The 13,453-nt window shown below is 44.9% G+C and overlaps 1 protein-coding gene across 8 annotated transcripts in view; it reads left to right on the forward strand.

The window, feature by feature from the left end:
- The window catches only part of CLIP4 (CAP-Gly domain containing linker protein family member 4), a 79,371-nt gene that overhangs the window by 2,260 nt on the left and 63,658 nt on the right, over window positions 1-13,453 (forward strand). For 2 of the 8 annotated variants that reach the window (XM_053588726.1, XM_053588733.1), the window contains exon 1: window positions 13,089-13,288. The exons of 1 other annotated variant lie outside the window; for it this stretch is intronic. The gene's annotated coding sequence lies outside the window, so the exon portion shown is untranslated. Of the gene's footprint in view, window positions 1-11,701; window positions 11,924-12,094; window positions 12,171-12,433; window positions 12,453-12,552; window positions 12,814-13,088; window positions 13,289-13,453 lie in introns of those variants that run through there. 5 more of the 8 variants (XM_053588727.1, XM_053588731.1, XM_053588732.1 and 2 more) reach the window with 5 other exon arrangements.

Raw genomic sequence — 13,453 nt, forward strand, 5'->3', positions numbered from 1 at the left:
AATTTCAAATTCCAATTGTTCATCGCTGATATATAGGAAAACAATAGACTTTGTATACCAGTCCAGTTTTTAAATGCCTTCTTTGTCTTTTTCCTCTCTTTGTTTTCTTCTGTCTCTTGAAAGAGAGGAACTTAGCATTTAGAGAAAGATATTAAACTAAACATTTTTTAAGTTCAGAGACTTTACTTGTAGGTTCATAGAAAATTGAGCAGATAGTGGAGAATCCCTATAGGCCCCCTCAGTTTCTCCTACTATTCATGTCTTGCAGTAATGTGATGCATTTGTTGCAAATTCGGAATTTAAACTTGAGCAAGCAGGTATCGAATGCTTATAGGCATACACAAGAAATGTTTCTAGCACTCATGGAGTTTTCAGTCTTACTGGGAAGAAAAGACAAAGTTCTTTCATATGAGCCACTAACAGAAAACTGTACAATTGGGTTTTAAAATGTGTCCTGCTCAGCAATGGGGAGAAATCAGTGTAGTTTATAGTTGTTAGGGTGCTATTCACAGAGTGAGAGGTAGGACAGCCCTGGAAGGCTTTGGGGTTTGGAGAGGTGTGGGTGGGTCACAGGCAAGGTCTGGCAGAAGGAAGGGCATGTGCAGGGTTAGAGGGGCCAGCGTGGTAAAAGGAGGGTCTCTATGGCGTCACACTGTGCAGAGGTGGGAAGTGACCTTGAAAAGCAAGCAGGACGGGCCCCGAATGGTGTGTGAGCAATCAGAACTTGACCAGGTGTTTGGAGTTGAATTCCCAAGCAGATCCTTTTAGGACAGTTGGTTTTTGGCTTCACATCTACGTCTGTCTCCAGGCAGGTATTCTGCACTATTTGCTTCTTTGAGTCAAAACTAAAGGCTCATGCCAGGGAATGTTTCTGAAGAGAAGCACTGCCTTTCTGGGAAAAAGTTACCAAATGGGGCCATGGCTTCTTCATTTTCCGCAAGACTAGAGTTTCGTGTGTACACATCAGGAAGAAAAATAACCAGCTTAGGAGGTCATAAATAGCAACAGAGCCCCCACTGGGAAGTTGCCCTGCATTCTTGAGGCCCCCTGGCCTGGGTTGAACTCTCTCTCTTTGAAGAGATTAGTCATTTCTGGTGGGCAGGAGAACCCTATGGGGTCTCTCCGAAGGGAGGAAAACAAGGAGGGAGCTGAACAAATCCTGTTGCTTTAATCTCTTCTCTCTACTAGGGGCAGAGCAAGGAGGGCATTAAATGCCCGATTTTTTTTTTTTCCTTGATCTTAGTTAACTTGTCTCAAGAGGCCCCTCTAGATTCACACATATTTGCTTATTCAGGTCATCAATAATGAGACTGCAGGGCCCCAAGAAAGTTTTGTTAGTGAAAGGACATGTTCATATTCACAGCTTTGGGTCACATCTTCCCCACAAACCTCACTACCCTTCATCCCCTTCCCTACACATCCATCCCACTCTTGTCCCTCAGTCCCACTCTAGCTCAAGGGCCTGTCGACTGCAAGGGCAGCCACAAACTTCATCTCTCTGGCTGGAGACCTTCTCAGAGTGATGGCTCCAAACATGGGGGCATCTCAGATCCATTCTTTTCCCTTGAAAAGTCCCATTCATTTTTCCTCCAACACATCTTTTCCTTTTGACTCCAACCCTACCCTGCCTCCCAGCGCCCTGGCACCTTACCTCTAACTCCCCCAGATGATCTGCATCAAGTCTGGACTCCAGCCTGGATCTTGAGGTGTCCCTCTCAGAACTCGCAAGCCTGTCCCGTGCATTGCTTCTCCTTCTGGCTCACTGTTGCTCATGTTTACCCCTCTGCCTGGCATATTTTCTTCCCTCCTCCTCTAAAGAACACTGTATGTTCTGCCCTCTCTATGTGGGGTTGCCATTTTGAGCAAATGGAAATATTGGCTAATAGGTTAAATTTTAATTTTAGATGGACAACAATTTTTTTGAAAAAATTTGGGACATACCTACTGAAAATTACTTGTTTATATGAAATTTAAACTTAATTGGGCAAACTATATTTTATCTGTCAATGGTACATCAATGCAGCCTTTTTTGTAATGATCTAATTTTCTCTGATCTCTTTTTAGTCCCTACAACACCTATTTTAGTGTTTAGTTCAGCGTTAATCTTGTGCTATTTTGTACTTATTAATTCTCCATCCAGTATTAACAGTTATTGAGCAATTATTCAGTATCAGGCACTGTGCTAAGTTCCTTTCATATAACAGCTCATCAAATTTTTATGAGGAACATGATAAAGTAAGTGCTATAATAGATACCCATGTTATAAATGAGGAAGCCAATTCTTTGACAGTTTATTTGTTTAAGGTCACAAAGCTAATTAAGAACTTGAATTTTGATCTGTCTGTAGGGTGACCCACCTGTTTCAGTTTTCCTGGCATGTTTTGTTTTTAAAACTGGGAGTCCTCCATTCCAGGAAGCCCCTCAGTCCCGGGCAAAGCCGATATGTCTGACTTTAAAACCTGGGATTCAATCTTACTTCTTAGATTAAGGCCCTAAGAACAGGGACATATCTAATGGTATTTACTGATACTAAGAAATATGTACACTTAGTGATTGGCAAGTGGAGAGTGGGAGTTGCCCTCACAGACCACACCGTTTTTCTTGTGCCTGTTTAGATGATAGAAACTGAGGACTCTATAGACCAGTGTCTTTGGTCAGATGCAGCTGAGACCTATGCAGGGCCAGCGGCCTTTGCAATAGAGGCACAATGTTTTCACGTTACTGGATATGGCTTGCAAAGATGCTGACCTATTGCTACCAGCAATAATGCCTCTAAACTGCTGACGATGCAGCTCCCTAGTAGGTGTGTGTTGTCTCACTTGACAAGCTGAACCTTGAGAGACTCCCTACTGTGAAGTCTGAGTCAGGGTGAGGCTGGAGAAACAGAAGCCAGGGTGCTAGGAAGAGCAGGGTACCTAGGGTGGGCAGCCCCCTCAGAAGGGGTGTGGCTGTTGTTCTTTGCTGGGACTGTGCTGTTGTCTAATGGGCACATATCCAAAAGAGTATATCTTCCTACATTATTATGTGATAACCAAGTGGTTAAAATGATGATTGTGGGCGTCATTGTGATGCTGAACATGTTTAATGAGGTGTGATGGGAAAGGCAGAAACAATAGATTTCCATCCCCCAAGGGCGTCTGTATAACTTGTCCTAACTTCATTTTGAATGCATGTAGTTATCGAACGCACATTAAATATAAAAACTAAGTGGTTTGTGGTGAAGTCATTTATAAAAATCGTTCGCTATTTAAAAACAACCTATCTAAGATGAATTGATAAAGGCTAAGCTCTCAAGGCAATTTTGTTTTCAGCTGCTAAATTTCACTTCAAAATGCTTGAATTTTTAAATATGGTTTCATTGTTCTTTATTTTTTCTTTATTAAGAGCACGAGGAGAGGCAGGAGTGTTCATGTTGGACAGAGCTAGTGGGTTGCTCAAGCTTTCCCTCTGTAGGAACTCTTGCAGACTCTTCCTCATCCTCACAGGAGAGCCTCTCAGCCTTAGTGTGACATCCGAGCATCCCTCGTCTAGCTCCCGCCTTTCTAGCCCGTCTCCTACCGGTGTCTTACCCAGCTCTGCTCCAGCTACACTGCAATGGGCTGTTTGTATTCCCCAACATTTGTTTGTTGGAACCTAATCCCCAATGTGGGGGTCTTAGAGGTGGGGCCTTTGGGATTAGTGCCTTTAGGAAAGAACCCAGAGAATTCCCTTTCGCTTTTCCCCATATGAGGCCACAACAAGAAAGGACTGTCTATGAACAAGGAACAAGGCCCTCACCAGACACTGAATCTGCCAGCACCTTGATCTTGGCCTTTTGAGAATCTGGAACTGTGAGAAATAAATTTCTGTTGTAAGTCACTCAGGCTCTGGTGTTCTGTGGGAGTAGCCTGAATGGGCTAAGAAATAGGCTTTTCCACGTGTATTACCATCTGCTAAATACACTTTGAGCTTTTCTGCCTTCAAGCCTTTTAAATTTTAAAGTATTATGGTTAAGAGTTTTTTTTTGTAGAGACAGAGTCTCACTGTACTGCCCTTGGTAGAGTGCCGTGGCGTCACATGGCTCACAGCAACCTCTAACTCTTGGGCTTAAGCGATCCTCTTGCCTCAGCCTCCCAAGCAGCTGGGACTATAGGCGCGCGCCACAACGCCCGGCTATTTTTCTGTTGCAGTTTGGCCGGGGCTGGGTTTGAACCCGCCACCCTCGGCATATGGGGCCAGCGCCCTACTCACTGAGCCACAGGCGCCGCCCAAGAGTTTAATCCTTAGATCTAGACTGCCTGGGTTCAAAATCTGGTTCTGCTATTACTGTGTGATCTTGGGCAAGCTGCTTAACTGCTCAGTGACTTAATTTCTCCACCTGGAAAAGTGAAACTAAAATGACATTTATCTTATAGGAGTCAAGAACGAGAGTAATTGGAACAATGCACAGCATATACTAAAGGCTCAGTAAATGCTAGCTCTGTGTTTACATAGCTAGATCTATTATCCTCCCCACATGGTCAAAATATGCCTTTTCCTTGAAGGTCTTCCTGACCACCCCATCCTGCAATGGGCTCCCCATTTGGGGCAATCCTGAGTACCAGCGCTGTGTCTTTGGCAGGGGATTGGTTTTCTTCTCACATCCTTGTGACTTCTGATCACAGCAATTTTTTGAGTGCTCACTTAGAGTCAGGCTTGTGCTCTGTATACAACACTTGGAGGCCAGTATCCTTCATCTCACTTTACAGAGAAGCAGACTGAGGCTCAGGAAGGGTAACTGACTTGCTAGTGTATAGGTAGAGCCAGAGAGGGGCGATTCTGGGGCTCCCATCCAGGTTGCCCATGATTGCAACTGTGACACTCTCCCTATTTTACTGGAAAACAGGGAGTGAGTCTTACAGGGCTCCAGCAACTTCCTGAGGATTTGATGGACCAGTGTGCAAACGGTTGCCTATCAAAGTGCCCTTCAGTGCTTCATAGTTGTGATTATCTTGGTGACGTTAAAGATACTGCATAATATATTTTGATGGGCTTTGACAAGATAGACTATAATTTATTCCTTTTTGTGTTGAACTCCTTGTGAATCTAGAAAAGCAATTCCCATTTATTTTTACCTTATGTGTCCCCTGCTGTTTCAAATATGGTTGGATGAGGAACGTCAGAAGCTATCTTATTATCAAGGCTGCTTTTTTCACAAAGGGGACTTTCTCATGACTCAGTACCAGCTAATTGGTCTGTCAAAGGCATTCTTTGATTAGGTGAGTCACTTGATTCATTGTTGACAAAGTGCCAGCTGCCTTCTACCCACTCTGTGCCAGCTCCTGCGGGTCTGACATTTTTTTCCACCCCTAATCAAGATGTTATTAAAGCTGCAGACATTGTATAGCCAAGTGGCATGAAACTTGGATTCATTCTGTCATCAGCTGCTGAAAGACAACTCAGTGGAGCTTTAGTGATATATGAGTGCGTCACATCTTTGAGTGATTTCTAAATTCCATGGGTATAATAGTCTTGTCTTTACTGAGATGAAATCATTTTTTCTAAGGTGGGGTCTTGCTGCCCCTCTAGCCTTGTTGCCCAGGCTAGAGTACAGTGGCTGGTTACAGGCATGGGCATAGCCTCTAACTCCTATTGATTCTGCCTCAGCCTCTCCAGGAGCTGGGACTATAGGTGTGTGCCATGACGTCTGGTTCTGAGAATGAAATCTTAAAGAACTTGGCCTATGTAATCAACAAACATTTTATCAGTGAATTTGTAATATGTGCCAGATAAGGTTCTATGTACTTGGAATATGGCAGTGGTAGACTAAAATTCCTGCCCTCTTCAAGCTTCTTTTTGTATTGTGGAAAATATACAAATTTTGCAGAAGAAGAAAGAATCATATACAGCATTTCCCCTTTATCTATAGAGGATATGTTCTAAGACCCCTACTGGATGCCTGAACCTATATATACTATTTTTTTTTTTAAATGCAAGCATACTTATGATAAAGTGTAATTTATAAATTAGGCACAGTAAGAGACTAACAACAATATCTGGTAATAAAATAGACCAATTATAACCATCACCATGACAGTTCAATGGTCAGTCTGATCACCACGTTGACTAAGCGACTCACAGGCAGGGAGAATGTACAGCACGGAGCCTCGGAAAAAAGGGAGATTGACATCCTGGCTGGGACCCAGCATGACAGCTAGAGACTTCATCACAATACTTAGATTAATGTGCAATTTAAAACTGATGAAGTATTTATTTCTGGAATTTTCCATTTACTATTTTTAGACCAAGGTTGGTAGTGGGTGATAGAAATTACAGAAAGTGAAACTGAGGATGGGGGAGGCACTATTGATCATTCAGCTTTAAAAATGATCAATATTTTAGCATTCTTTTTTCATCTATCTCCCCACCACACATATTTTTAAGAAAGCACTTTAAAGCGAATCCCAGACATCAAATATTTTTCAGACATACCACAGCATGAATCTCTGACAAGAATTTTTTTTTTTTTTTGTAGAGACAGAGTTTCACTTTATGGCCCTCGGTAGAGTGCCGTGGCGTCACACAGCTCACAGCAACCTCCAACTCCTGGGCTTAGGCGATTCTCCTGCCTCAGCCTCCCGAGTAGCTGGGACTACAGGCGCCCGCCACAACCCCCGGCTATTTTTTTTTTTTTGTTGCAGTTTGGCCGGGGCTGGGTTTGAACCCACCACCCTCGGTATATGGGGCCGGCGCCCTACTCACTGAGCCACAGGCGCCACCCAAGAATTTTTAATAAAAACATAATCATAATGTCATTCTCCTAATAAAATTAATAAAAAATTCTTGATACCATTTAATATCCAGCCAAAGGTAAATTTCCCCTAAGAATATTTTCGCATTTGTTTGAAGCCAGATCCAAACAGGGTTTCTGCACAAACACAAATGTTTGTTGACCTCACGTCTCTTTTGATCTGTCACAGTTCCCCCCATCTATTTTTTGGTTGTTGAAATTGGGTTACCTGTTCTGTGGGAGTTTCCATCTTTTGGATTTGGCTGATTGCAGCTTTGTCGTGCTTTTTTATGAACTTTTTTATGTCTTACATTTTCTATAACATGATGTTTATATCTAGAGAGGCTTGGTCAGAGTCATTTTCAATTGTGGAGGGGTGGATTATTGAACTAACCTCCCTATGGAGACTGGCTTGATGCTGTTTTTTTGTGTGCCAGAGTTTCCTGGAGGTGTCCTGGTGGGCAAAATTTGGGTGGCAAGTGTAAAAAAAACTTAGTTCTTGTGCCAGAGTGGCATTTTGATTATGATGTCATGGAATATTCCCTTTGTTCCTCCTTAAAAGTGGTTGTGTCACGTGGTATCTGGGTGTGGCCCCTCTTGGAGGCCTAGGGAGCAGTGCCTTCAAACATGCTGGGTTTGAAAAATTTGTTAGTGTCTTCTTAGGGAGTAAGGCTAACAAAAGAAAGAGTAAACTTACAGGATAGCATAAATCTAAATTAGACCAATTGGGTGAGACTATCTGAAGGGTCTTGAGGGTTTGTTTTGCAAAATATATCCAGGTGGTTTGAATGTGCACCAGGAATTGAGGACCAAAGATTCAGATACTAAGGCTTGAATGGAATGTGCCACCAGGAATTGAGGACCAAAGATTCAGATACTAAGGCTTGAATGGTTCAGCTGAACATTGTGGTCCATTTCAGCAGGTGGAAGAAGAGGAGATAGGTCCAAGGGGGCAAGTCCAAGTTGAAACAGTAGGAAGTCAGAAGTTCCTGGGGCCTCCAGCAGCTCTTGGTTATAAGGATTCCCATAGTACTGACGTGTATCCTCAATTAAGGATGTCTTACACTTTTTAAAGAATGAGGACAGGTATTTCGGTTTAGAATACCCAGAAATATGAGAGAAAGAAAGGAATAAACACAAGAGGAGCATTTCTACTTATGACACGGTGAATGTTACGGGGAAGGGTTCCCTTCTGAAGGTTTCATAGTTGAGGTAGGCTGTACACTGTAGAGCGGATGTTTAGGCGGTCAGATATATGTCTGGAGTGCAGGGCTGGAGATAGGACTTTGTGAATCATGAATATAAAGATGATATTTAAAGCAATAGAATGGATAAGAACACCTCGTGAATGAGAGACTGACTTCCTGGAGGCTCCCTGAAGAAGCTGTTTATGGAACTCCTGTAAGGGTTTCTCTGAAGTATACATAGGAGGTTTCTGAGTCTTAAAACAACCTGATCATTTCTTTCACTAAATGCTACCAGATTGCTCTACATACAGAATGAATTTACCTGCTCAAATTTCCATCAGCAGTGCACGAGGATTCCCATTTCCCCGTATGTTTGTCAATATTTGGGATAATCTTTCTTTTTTTAAAATTTCAGATTAATATGAGGGTACATACGACTAGGTTACAATGTTTGCATTTGTTAGATAAAGTCCCTGCTGAACCTGTGTCTTGCACCCAGGAGGAAGTAGGCCACATGCTCTCACGTTGTGCCTATTAGGTGGGAGCACTCCAATCCCCTTCCCTCCTCTCTCTTCCTCCCAACTTGAATTGAGGTTTTCTCTGGTGTAGGCATGTATTAGATCATCTCCTGGCTTCATCCTAGTATTGATATATTGGATATTTCCTTTTCCATTCTTGTGATACTTTGCTAAGAACAATGTGTTTCAATTCCATCCAGGTTAAAACAAAAGATGTAAAGTCTCCATCTTTTTTGTGGCTGAATAGTATTCCATGAACCATTAACCACAGTTCATTAATCCATTCATGGGTTGATGGGCACTTAGGGATTACCTTTCTGATTTCTGCCACACTGATGGATAAAGCAGTGGTTGGGGCTCCCTCTCAAGAGCTGATTGAGCACACTTCTTCCCACTTCTTGTTCAGTCAACTCACACAGGTAGCTTGAAATCAGGGGTGGAATATTTGTACCATGGAAGTTGGCAAACACTAAAAATTCAGACTTTTCCTTCCCTAGAGAACTGGATTTAAAACACACACCAGCACTCTAGCGGCTACGGGTGGTACTGCACTGTTTATATTTCCATCTCCGATTACCAGTGAGGGGCGGGGCTTCTCTTCCATCCTAGCTTGCCCTTCTGTTTTCCCTTCTGTGAACTGCCTAGTCCTATGCTTTTCTCATTTTTATATTGGCTTTCAAAATATTTCATATTGGCTTCTTTGTGTTGGTTTGCAAAAAAATCCTTGTAAATTTTAGACATTAATCCCCAGTTGCTTTTGAACCTACCATGCATCTTTTTTCAATTTGCCAGCTGTCTGTTAACTTTCTTTTTTTTTTTTTTGTAGAGACAGAGTCTCACTTTATCACCCTCGGTAGAGTGCCGTGGCATCACACAGCTCACAGCAACCTCTAACTCTTGGACTTAGGCGATTCTCTTGCCTCAGCCTCCCGAGCAGCTGGGACTACAGGCGCCCGCCACAACGCCCGGCTATTTTTTTTTTTGTTGCAGTTTGGCCGGGGCTGGGCTTGAACCCACCACCCTCGGCATATGGGGCCGGCGCCCTACTCACTGAGCCACAGGCGCCGCCCCTTAACTTTCTCTTCAATTAAGAATACCTAGAAAAATTTTAACTGGGACACGGTCAAATCCCCGACTCTTTTGCTTCAAGGCTTTTGCTTTTGCAGTTTTGTTTTATGAAATAAATTCCTACCCCACATTCATAGAGATAGTCCCCTACATCTTCTGTCTTTTTTTTTTTTTTAATTGTTGGGGATTCATTGAGGGTACAATAGACCAGGTTACATCTTCTATCTTCATGTGCAGGCCATTCATTTATCTAGAGTTCACCTTTGCATGTGGTGGACACAGGACACTCAATGTTATTTTTTCCTCAGAAACTAAGCCAGTTTCCCCAAAGCCAGCTTCTTAAGAATTTATATTTTTTTCTCATTGATTTGTGGTACTACCATTAGGTAAATTTACACATCAGCTGCTTCTGAGTTCTGCATTCTGTTTCATTGCTCTGCTTGGTCCTATACCAGCACCACACTATTTTTAATGACTATATGGTAACCACATAATATATGGCAGGGCAAGTCTACTGTTTGAAATGTTATTTTTCCTTATATGTTTTGTATGTTCAATGAGGTCCCTAAAAATTTAGTTTCTGCTGGAATTTTGGTTGGTATAACATTGACTTTGGAGGTTGACATTTTTACAATGTGAAGTCACCTATTCATGGCATATCTCTTCATTTATTCAGTCTTCTTTTATGTTTTTCGGTAGAGTTTTAAAATTTTCTCCATAAAATTCTTACAAGTTGTTAGGTTAATTCCTGGATACTATGCTTTAGAGTTTATTAAACTTTATCACTATTGTGAATGGTCTCTTATAGTCTCTTGTATTTCCTACTGGCTGACTGTTGATGTAGACAAAACTATTGATTTTTAGAAATTGATCTTGTACTTGGCAACTTTGCGGAACTACTATTACTTCTAAGAGTCTGTTGATTCTGTTGAGTTTTCTGTGCTGATGATCATATCCTCTGTTAAGGGCTCTGCCCAGTGGTCTAATCTTTTGCATGTAACCACTTCTGCTAGTTGAACTCCAATCTGATGCCCCAATTCTGACAGCTGGGTGTCTTTCATGGTCTTAAGGCCTTTGTCGCTTTCTACACCCACAATGTGAAAACAACATATGTAGGTAATGCAAAAAAGTGGGTCAACATAGGCATTCAGATCAGAAAGACGTAGGTTTGAATCTTATTTCTGCCCCTGGGTACCCGTGGTAAGTTACTGCCTCCTGGAGTCTGTTTCTTCATTTGTAAAGTGAAAACGAGTATGATTCGCTAAGTAAACTGCCTTATGGCAGTCAGTTGGTAATGCCCTTCTCCATATGGTAATGTTGACCACAGTTGCATGGTCACCTCCTGGCACTCGTGTTGACTGCCACATCATTCAGGAGCCTTGTGTCTTCAGATGTAATTGAATCTCAACAGCCACAGCTGGTCCATGTTTCCATGTGTCTCCCCACCCCAATGGATAGTTCCAGTTCCAAATTCTGGGCCTGTATCATTGTCTGGTCTCTGTCTCGTATGCCACATGTGGTTTTCCAGGAAGCGTGACTTCAGTGCGTGCTTACATTCTTGAGGATGGTCTAGTAGGGAGTAATTTCACTTTTTAAAACAAAGGCAACTAGGTGACTATGAGACTATCTTGCTCTCGCTGATGGCTTGGTAGTCGTGGGAATTTGTATATGTACTGCGTGGTGTTTGGGTGTAGCAGAAAAAGCCAGTGGTCCGGCTGGTTCTAACAGAGACCTTTGTTATAGCTAAGAACAACTCAGCTAGCCACACCTTGTCACTTAATAAGAGTAATATCTCAGAGGGATAATTTGAGTCAGCAATAAAAGTGAGCTGTATACCTGTGGAAACCTCACTAATAGTTCCTTCTGTTACCCTTAGATCTTTACAAGTGTTTGTGATTTAATGACAACAGACCTCATTTACAGGTGCTTAAAGCCAACCTAGGGCAAACTGCATTCCTTCTTTTAACCAGTTAAGGAGGTAGGCAGGTCAGACTAGAAGAGATTGTGATAAAAGCTGGGGAAGGGAGGTGGAGTCCTCATGGGGAGGAGGAAGCATCCAAATCACATATTATCCCTGAGAAGGCACAAAGGTGCTGAGCCTGCAGGGACAGAGAAACTGGCAGCTGACCAGGGACGTGGGATGGCCATGGTATTTAAATATTGCATAAATATCGTGGGCTTTAGTTGACAATGTGCCCCACCGGATCCAAAAATGTGATGTGACGGCTGCACACAACTATTTCTGTATTTCGAGCTTTGTTAACACAAGCATAGGATGTAGAAAAGAGGTGGCAGTCTCTCCTCTCTGCACTTGACAGCCACCCATTCATTCCTGAGAATCACACTTACACAAGAGCTCTAGAGAAGCTGGAATGTGTCCTAAAGAGTCCCCCCAAAGGCTGGTGAGTCATATTGTACTGTGTCATTTAAGAAGCAGCCTCGAGGGACAAACGTGCGTGTCCTGGATACCTTAAATTGGAGTCATACTTGGTCTGAGAGTCCCCAGGGCAGAAACAGAATCCCATAAGGAGGAGATGCAGGGAGTGGGATTTTAGCTCCACTGGTAGAATGAAATTTTCCAAAGGCTGTCAAAGATAAAATGGCTGCCTTTGAAGTTGGTGAATTTCTTACTACAGGTTTAAACTACAGGTGAGTTTATTACAACGGTCGCTTGGTGGCAGGACGTTGTAAGGAGGATTCAAGCACCTGGAATGGGGTCTTTTTCTAGTTCCTAGAATCACAGATTCTTTGCTCCTGCAGGTGCTGGCAGACATTCACTCAACGTGTTCCTGCCGGCGCCGCGAGAGGTGAGCACGGAGTCCACTGCAGCGGCCCGTGCAGGCCTCAGAGTTGCTCCGTGGTGTGACACCACTGACTCCGGGCTCCAATACCTCGGTCCTGTTCTCACCAAGAGAACTCATCAAGTGTCAGGTGACAGAGAGCCAGGATGTCAGAGTTCACGTCTGCTAGTGTCCTAGTTTCACCATGTTCCGCTGTTGGATTCTTGGGAGATGGAGAGGGGGAAAGAAGAGATGGGGGAGGAGGGAGCCAAGTTGTAGGGGAGGAGAACTGGACAGCTCACTCCTCCTCTCTGCTTTTGCTGACACTTTTGGTTGCGCAATTGCTGAACTGGGGGATAGCACTGTCAAAGCCTTCGCGACAGGACTTGCACTCAGGTAGTTGACTTTAGGATCTGTACTCTGGGCCATGCACGGCCAGACAGGAGGAGCTAGTCCGGCATGCTAGACGGAGCAGACTGGGCCAGCCACGGCCAGTCCACGGTTTTGACGAGGTGGGTACGCCCAGCCTGTCAGGGGCTGTGCAGGTGGTCCTCAACCATTGCCCGGGGCCAGGAGGGCTTTCCCTGAGAACCGGCCTCGCCTCGGCTGCGAAGGGGATGTCCTCGCGGCGCCTTCGCGCTGCAGTACCCGAGAAGCGCCCTCCGACTGGGCTCGGGTCCAGGCCGCCGCGGCTCCGGGCGCAGGCGCGCGCTCCTCGTCCCCCGCCTCGTCCCCGACTCCCCGGCGCGTGCGCGGGGCCGAGGCCGAGGCCTGCGCGCAACCCGGGCTCCTGCACTGCGCGCGCGCACCGACCTCGCGTGGGGCCCGGCTCCGGTGCGCGCGGCGCGGAAGCGGCAGGCGGGAGGGGCCCCGGCCAGGTCGGCGGCGGCGCGGCGGCGAGAGGCTCCGCTGCTGCCCTCGGAGACAGCGCCAGCTGGGGAGCGCGCCGCTCGGCCTTTTCCGCCCGGAGAGGACCGGAGGAGGCAGGTGGGGCGGGGGCGCGCGGGTCCCCCGGGCCCGGCGGCGGTGTTGGGGCCTAAGGGACAGTTGGCGGTTCGGGAGGGCCGCGCGGAGGCGCCGGGGGCTCTGGAATCCCCCGGGTGCTGGTGTCGCCAGCCGCGGGGAGGCCTCCCGAGAGCGGCACGGCCCCCA

Source organism: Nycticebus coucang, chromosome 4, assembly GCF_027406575.1.
Source record: "Nycticebus coucang isolate mNycCou1 chromosome 4, mNycCou1.pri, whole genome shotgun sequence".
NCBI lineage: Eukaryota > Metazoa > Chordata > Mammalia > Primates > Lorisidae > Nycticebus > Nycticebus coucang.